Source organism: Nematolebias whitei, chromosome 10 (assembly GCF_014905685.2).
Source record: "Nematolebias whitei isolate Nwh7 chromosome 10, NemWhi1, whole genome shotgun sequence".
Classification (NCBI taxonomy): Eukaryota; Metazoa; Chordata; class Actinopteri; order Cyprinodontiformes; family Rivulidae; genus Nematolebias; species Nematolebias whitei.
In genome coordinates this window covers 5,540,331-5,548,072 of record NC_056507.1, presented here as the reverse complement: position 1 = coordinate 5,548,072, position 7,742 = coordinate 5,540,331, and positions in this window count along the sequence as shown.

Sequence of the window (7,742 nt, the reverse complement as noted above, 5' to 3'; positions counted from 1 at the left end):
TGAAAAATGTTGGATTGTATACCTGGATTATTGAGCATGGACTTTGTTATCTATCATGAACAGTACCTGAAAAATCCCAACTGAGGAGTCGTGTTTTAGCTGCATGGTGCTGTGAACTTGCGTGACTTTTTATGACCCTCAAACTGGCTGTGCACGTTCTCATATAAACATGGACATTAAAAAAACTGACTACGAATGCGACCCACATTCTGTGGGTTTTATGTAGTTGTACATGACGTATAATAGTGCTGGTTTATGTATAATATTTACAAAAGTCAGTATTAAAATATAGGCATTTAAACTTGTCAGAGTCAGAGTTTCTTTGTCGTGATTCCACCTCATGTGGTACAAGGGGTGGAACAAAATTATGTACACAGGGTCCCAGTTACATCCCACAATAAAATGTAAAAGAAAAACAGTAATAAGATCAAAGATATGCACTAAGAACTTATGCATCATTAATGACATCTGTTTTATTGATGTTTTCATTAATTCATTAATTATGAGTTTGAACATGCATGGCCCCTTTTTATACTTGAAGTAGTCGTGGATCAAAAATAAGAGGCTAAACAAATAAAGAAACGTTTATGTAAAAATGATCAGGTATTGGACTGAAGATGGGTGAAAAAGCAGCTATAGTCAACAAAGATTAAAAAAATAATGAACTTTCAAAAAGCCATAAGAACTCTTGATCAAAACAATTCTTGTTTTTGCTAAATCTAATTTAAAATCATTACTGTTAACTTCTACAGCAAAGTGTCAGTTTAGAAGAGGAGGGTGTAAATGTCTTCATGTGCAGACAGAAGGTCAACAACATCTTTGTAGTGGAGAACAGGTTACTATTACAGTCAACACTCCACACACACAAGCACAGAGGGACTGGATGTTTTCATGTCTGTGTGTGCTCCTCTTGGGCCCTGACGTGTGTGTGTGAGTACAGTTTGACGTCTTGCTGTGATTTGCTGGGAAACTACTCTGGGAACAAGCTGACCCATCCACTCTTTCTCCAGTCCCCTTTTCTTTTTCCCCTCCTCTCTTTCTTTGAGGCTTTGGTTAAAGTTGACTTAAAGTTACTCTGTTCTTCTCTTTCTCCTATGACCCTGATAATTTCCTCACCTCCTGCGGCCCTTTTACCTTCATCTGCCTGTTTTATCCTGTTCGGTCTTGTTGGTTCATGTGGCAGCTGCCTCACGGTGACCAACCTCAGAAATTTGAATCTGTTGGTTTCCTCATGCTAAATTTAGCTCAGGTTCATCATTGCACTGACGAAGTAGCACAGTGTTGCAATAATATTTACACAGCTTACAAATAGTTACTTAAATCACAGGTTGACATCATCTTTTGACTATAATTAGATCATATTCTTTCATTTAGGTTGTTTTCACACCTGATAGTCCGGTAGACTCGGTTCGGAACCAATATTCATGACATCTTGTTTACATTTGAGCTGGTGCGTTTGCATTCACACTGTGCAGTCGAGCCAACCTGTTGAACCAACCTGTTCCCCCGCTCGCCTGTGGGGGCGCTGCACCAAGAACTACTGAAAGAAACGACACAAAAACCTCTGAAGAAGACAGAGGTATGTAGATGAACATATGCTGTATATATTCATAAATTAAACGGATTCTTTCATTTTTCTGGACTGTATAATGTCGTGCATTGAATTTAATAAAATGTATCGTGAGACGTTAATTTTCTTTGACCCATCAAATGAATGCGTCATTTATTTACAGAATCAAAGTTTAACATCACACATTTACATTAATTTGGCAAAATGATTTCAACAACAACATGGCTAATTTTGCAAGCTGTACAATTTGATTAACCATACGGCGATGGTTGAAAACCTCAAGCTTCACCACAGACATTTCTGAAAATATCTGGATTGGACTGGATTGAGCATGCATCAGGATATCTGAAGAAGACACTTCTTCTTCTTCTTCTGGAAATAAAAACAAAAACGAAGTGGTGTCAGATTTTAGCGGTTTTAGGAGTTCTGTTTTGTCATTTTTCAACAATGGACTCAGCATGAGCAGAAGATGAGACAGAAGACCACGGAGAATGTTGTTTTCCACACAAGGCAACTTACGGCTCCATATAAGAGAAATGTGTGATTGTTTGCCCTGCGCTGTACTCCTCTTCCTGCTTGCAGAGCGGTGCCCAGTCTGTTTGCATTCACACTGTACTCGAACCGCGCTCACGTTTTCTTCTACAGGACCAAGACCTAGGTTTTAGACCGGGCCAGAGTTCAGCTTTTTGTTCCGTGACAGAGTTCGATGGCGCGTTCACACCTCCCCAAACGAACCGGACTTCCTAGGCAAACAGGCTAGAGTTCGGGACAACAAGGCTGGTGTGAATGCACCCTTATTTGAAGACACCCAGGACAGACTGAGTCTGCAAGCAAGACTTACAGACTCAGTCTGTAAGTCTCAAGACTCAATCTGCAAGACTTACAGACTGAGTCTTTAAGTCTTGCAGATTGATTCTGTAATACTTACAGTCTTGAGACTTGCTTGCAGCTCCTCAGACTGAAGCAGTCTTTTGGATAAAAGACAAAATGTTTCAACAAAGAAGAGCCCGTCCAGAGGACCTGACTCAAGCTTGTTAGGTTTATCTACCTGGATATCTGCCCCACCAGTGGTTCAGTTGATGTACCGGTGTGGTCAGAACCACCTGGAGATGACAGTGGACTTCCAGAAAAATCCCCCCACAATGCATCCCCTCATCATCCACATCAACACTGTCTACTGTGGATCACTTCCCGTTCCTAGGAACCACCCTTTCACAGGACCTGTTTGGAGGAAGGTCCAGCAGAGACTGCACTTCCTAAAACAACTCAAGAAGATTAGATTAGATTAGATTAGATTAGATTAGATTAGATTAGATTAGATTAGATTAGATTAGATACTTTATTTATCCCAGGGGAGGACATTCCAGTGACATTCGAGATCCACCAACCACAGGAGTTGCTGGTCATCTTCTACACAGCCATTATTCAGTCTGTTTCGTTCACATCCATCACTGTGTTTTGGCTCATCCACAAACCAGGACAAGTCCAGACTGCAATGAACAGTAATGTCTGCAGAGAGGATCATCAGGGCTGACCTTCTCTTGATCCAGGACCAGGATCAGGAAAGGTGGTAATATTTCTACAGACCCCACACATCCCGGACACAAACTGTTTAGTCTTTTGCCTTCAGGTCGGCGCTACAGAATGCTTTTTGCAAAAAACAGCAGCCACAGAGAGACACCTTCTGACCCCTAGACAGTCTCTGATGAACTTAAACACCTGCCAGCCTGAGTAGTCAGCTCTGCTGTGGAACAAAATAAGCATATTGACACCACATGTACACACTGTTCCTTTTCTCCTTTATTCCTCTAAGTTTATAAATGTATTACACTCATGTCTGTGTGCACTTGAAACCAAAGTCAGTTTTGTTTTTTCTTTACAGTTTTTTGTTTTTTTGAACCCGTCCAGAAGACCGAACTTAACTTTTTTTAGATTTTTCTACCTGGATTACTGAGCATGCATCAGGATACAAAATCACATTTCTTGTTTGCCCATGTTATAGCATAAATCTTATCCATTTAAACAAGTTAAATTTCAATAACTTAGACAGATTTGTTGATCTCTATGCCTCAGACGTTCAGACAAAATCACGTTTGTATCAGATGCTTAACAGACTTTGCTCACCAGGTTTTGTTGTGCAACTCGATGGATGGATGTTTCAACACAAGCAACTAATGGATGTTGATCAAAAGAAAAGATATGAACGCATTCACTTAAACCACTGTGAGATATTGTATGTTTATATATAATGATATTCCAAACTTGCTCCTAAATCTACCCTTTTCTTTAGCACAAACAATAAATGATAAGCATAAACAATAATATTGGAGGTTAGCTTAAATGTTAGCCTTAGCTCAGTTTATACTTGTCACTCATCAGCAAGTTACGAACTATAATTTTCACATGAAAGAAACTTGAAGGCCGATTCACATTTGTAAAAAATAACAATGATAAAAAAAAAATTAAAAATCACCAAATGACTTGTGTATGATGCCAAAATTATGATTTGATAGATCATGGAAATTATGTTCAGACCTCAAAATATAAAATAAATACCCTATATAAAACATATTGAGATGATTATTAAAAATAATAATAATAATACTTGTATTATACTAACGATTGTTTGCTGTCAACCTCAGAAGAATCAAGATGAGTCCAATTAGATGTTGTCTGGAGTCCTTCACGAGAATTTAGTCACCAAGATGAGATTGTAGACTGCTGTCTACTGCAGGTAAGATGTTGACTGAGGACACTATTTTTAAAGATACTGTACACAATATAGTACACTAACCCCATTGTAAAATATATTTTAAAAATGTAAGTATGACTAGACTCATCTCATGTTCATAACTTCTAAATTACAACAGGGAAGAAAAGAGAATGGCTATAAAAATATTGAAAATATCTTTGAATGTCTTAAGTATGTGTGTGTGTGTGTGTGTGTGTGTGTGTGTGTGTGTGTGTGTGTGTGTGTGTGTGTGTGTGTGTGTGTGTGTGTGTGTGTGTGTGTGTGTGTGTGTGTGTGTGTGTGTGTGTGTGTGTGTGGCCCTGAAACATAAACAGACACTGTGTTCCTGTGTGGGAATGTCTCCCAGTCTCCACGTCTATAAATAACTTGTACAAATGTTGTCTTACTGAGTCCATTCAGGAAAGGAACGGGGAGGAATCAAGCCTGTCTTGAAGTAAATTTATTTATACTTGATCTTGTTCTTGCATCTGCTGCCAAATTTTGTGTATAGAGCTTGTAATTTATTGAAAACTTCAGAATGGTTGGGATTTATAAGATTGTAGTCACAGGAGAATCCATATTTCCAAAACACAACCTTAGAGCCAGTCAGCATCTGACAGTGGCAGCTATACACCGTCTCATGAACAACTCCCATACTCTTATTTAATGTTTTGATGTGCTTCATTCACTCATTTAAATACATTTGTAATTTTATTGTGTTCACTGTTAATAGAGAGTTACTTTGTTCAATCTCCTGCTGATTATTTTAAAAAGTTCCAGCCCATTATAAAATGGTTTGTGGAGAAACCCAAGGGGTGATTCACAGTTTTCAACAATTTCACAAGCATACTAAATAGCTCTCAACAACCGAGCTCCATCTTCTATTAAAGATCTTATTGTTCCGTACTTGCATTTCATAACGTGTGTTTTGTGTACAGTGCCCTGAGATGTTTGTTGTGAACTGACGATTATGATTATTTTCAGGAGTTATAATAAATCTGTCCCATATCTCGTACGATAATTTGTCGCCCGCCTTTCATGGCAGCAAGAGACAACAAAAACTGGAAGCAGCTGAAACGAGAAACGTCCAAAGTTTGTAAAAAGTGCTTGTGAACATGTGCAAAATCAACTTACAAACAGTATTTTTTATTTTTTTTGGATCTCATGTAAAAGGTAAAAAAAAAACACAAAGTTACACCATTTTTCTGTTTTGCTTTCAGTTTAAACATGATTTTACCGAATCGGTTGTTCTCATCTGAAACCTTTATTGATCTGAGCAGATCTGCACAGTCATTGTTGATGGGGAGAGAAGACGTGCCGAGTTTGACTTTTCTTTTCTGCAGGTTGCTGACATTTAGGTCGTCATGGTAACAGTAGCGACCTGTCACAATAAGCTCGGGGCGATTTGTTGATCTGGTAATGAGTCCCTACGACCTGTGGCCCACCCTGAGACTCTTTGGACCTGTTCGAAGGTTTCCTCTCATTCGTCTCTTTTGTTCTATTTTCCACAAACCTGAACAGAAAGCTGAGATCTTTTAGCACGGTGCACTAATTAATCCAGTCAGAGGGTCATGCTGAGTGGCGGCTCCATGTTTCTTTTCTCTGCCTCATAAACATCGTGGTTAAATGCACCGTAATTTAAAGATCTGCGCTTTGTTGAGCTACTCGGTGAGCAAATGAGTCTGACTGCCACCAAGGTAACAAACTGCAGTAAATATGGCAAAACGGCACAAATTGCAGTCATAAATATGTCCAAGACACACATAAATACTTAATATTTTTAAATGTTTACCTTGTTTTTATTCTTTCAGTGAATTTCCTGTCTTCTGCTATGTCTATTTTCAAAAACCCACAGACACGTCGCTCATCAGTCTGTCTCCTGCGACTGTGGGAGCAGAACAACCTGCAGGGATGTAGGGCGATGTGACTTAAATATATCAGAAGGCTATTTTAAATTGTTCGAGTGGTGTGAGGCACAGCGGGAGTGCAGACAGAAATAAACAAGACTAAAAGATGCTGCAGCTCAGCGGTTCTCGTGGACAAAATGACTTGGCGCTTACGTCGGCGTGTCAGCATGATCACACTGAGAACATATCAAGTGGCTAATTAGAGCTAAAACCAAAGTCCAGCTGAGTCTGAGGGGAATGTCATTTTTATTGTAAGTTATATTTTGTGGTCTTGTTTTTAAGAGGGGCGGCACAGTGGAACAGTGTTTTGAACGGTCGCCTCTCAGCAAAAATGGTTGCAGGTTTGCCTTCAGCCTGGGGCCTTTCTGCGGTTTCAAACACTCATAGAGATTAATGCAAACGCTACTTTATAAACCTTGTAAATGTATTAATATTTGGTTATTTACATATAACTTTGTTTGCATTTAGCATCAACTGTATATATAATCCTTCCAGTGCAACCTGGGGCACTTCGAACAGGAATATAATATCGTTTCTGTTAAAATAACCATCCATTAATGCATGTTCTTTATCCTCCTTTTTCCTTTCTATGTCACAGAGGAGCCGGTGTCTATCTCCAGCATTGTGCAAGAGGTGGGTTCACAGGGTGCAAGTCCATCCTGGGATCACATAAAGACAAACCAGACAGACAACCAGTTACACCCCCCCTTACACGTAGGCAGAAGCTGTCTTAACAAACCTATAATGTAAGACATAAATATTTACAACACAGTGTTGCTGCTTTAAAAAAACTCGATTTATTTGTGACAGCAGTGATCCACTTTGGTCTTGGCCCTGTTTATTTGTCTGTCTGGTAAGTTTTAAACTATGTCTCTGAACTGGAGTTATTCAAAGTGCTATCTACAGCAGGTTAGATATTAATTGTGCATAACCTTTTTACACAACCCTGCCTTAAAAGATTTGAACCGTGGTTTTATTACGATTGCCTGTTTAGTAATGAGGAGGTATTTCTGTTGCACCTAAAAACAGGAGTGCAATAGAGAGATCAATGATGTCAAAACATCTAGAAGTGTCCAGATGTGTTTCTCTGTAGGATATGTGTGGACTGGGATTATTTAAAGCAAATGCAGTCTATCAGATTTGTGTTTGCAGTGCTTTGAAACCAAGTGAGCATTGTATACTTCTGGTTATGTTTGATTTTGTGGTTTTCTGCAGTTTTTGCAGACGCCTGGGTCTAACCCTTTCCTGCTGCTTCTGAAGGCCCTGCTGTTGTTTTGCAGAGATGTTTGGGCGGCACATGTCACAGTAATGTTCATGTGAATGCCAGGATGCAGGACTTTCTAAGTAAAATGTTACTTCATAACAAATGAGTGTGTTCGTTTGGCTGCTCCCTCCTGCAGAGGTCATCCAGCGAGTATCTTGCATGAAATACATGTTTTTTGTAATGTTTTATAAACTCGTGTTAAATGGAAATATAAAACGTGTTTTGTGTTTCAAGCTAACTGAAGACAGAAACACTAATATCCTGTCCAGG